Below are 252 nucleotides of genomic sequence, written 5' to 3'. Positions count from 1 at the left end.
AAGTTCTCTTGCTGTCAATCTTTTTTTTTTTGGGTAAAATTTTTTAGTTGGGCTTCAAACTCTGCATCTTTTAATGAGAATTCATCACTAATAGTGTCCATATTTTTGGGTTGGGTGACTGACAATATGGTACTTGAACTTATAAAATGATCAATGTAGTACCTAGACTCTACTTTTGTATAAATATCATACCTACCGTCTAATTTTTCTAACAGCGTGTAATTTTTTTTTTTTTTTTTTTATTTTTTAATT

This window comes from Fragaria vesca, linkage group LG6 (assembly GCF_000184155.1).
Source record: "Fragaria vesca subsp. vesca linkage group LG6, FraVesHawaii_1.0, whole genome shotgun sequence".
Classification (NCBI taxonomy): Eukaryota; Viridiplantae; Streptophyta; class Magnoliopsida; order Rosales; family Rosaceae; genus Fragaria; species Fragaria vesca.
Note: the sequence above shows the minus strand (reverse complement) of the source record.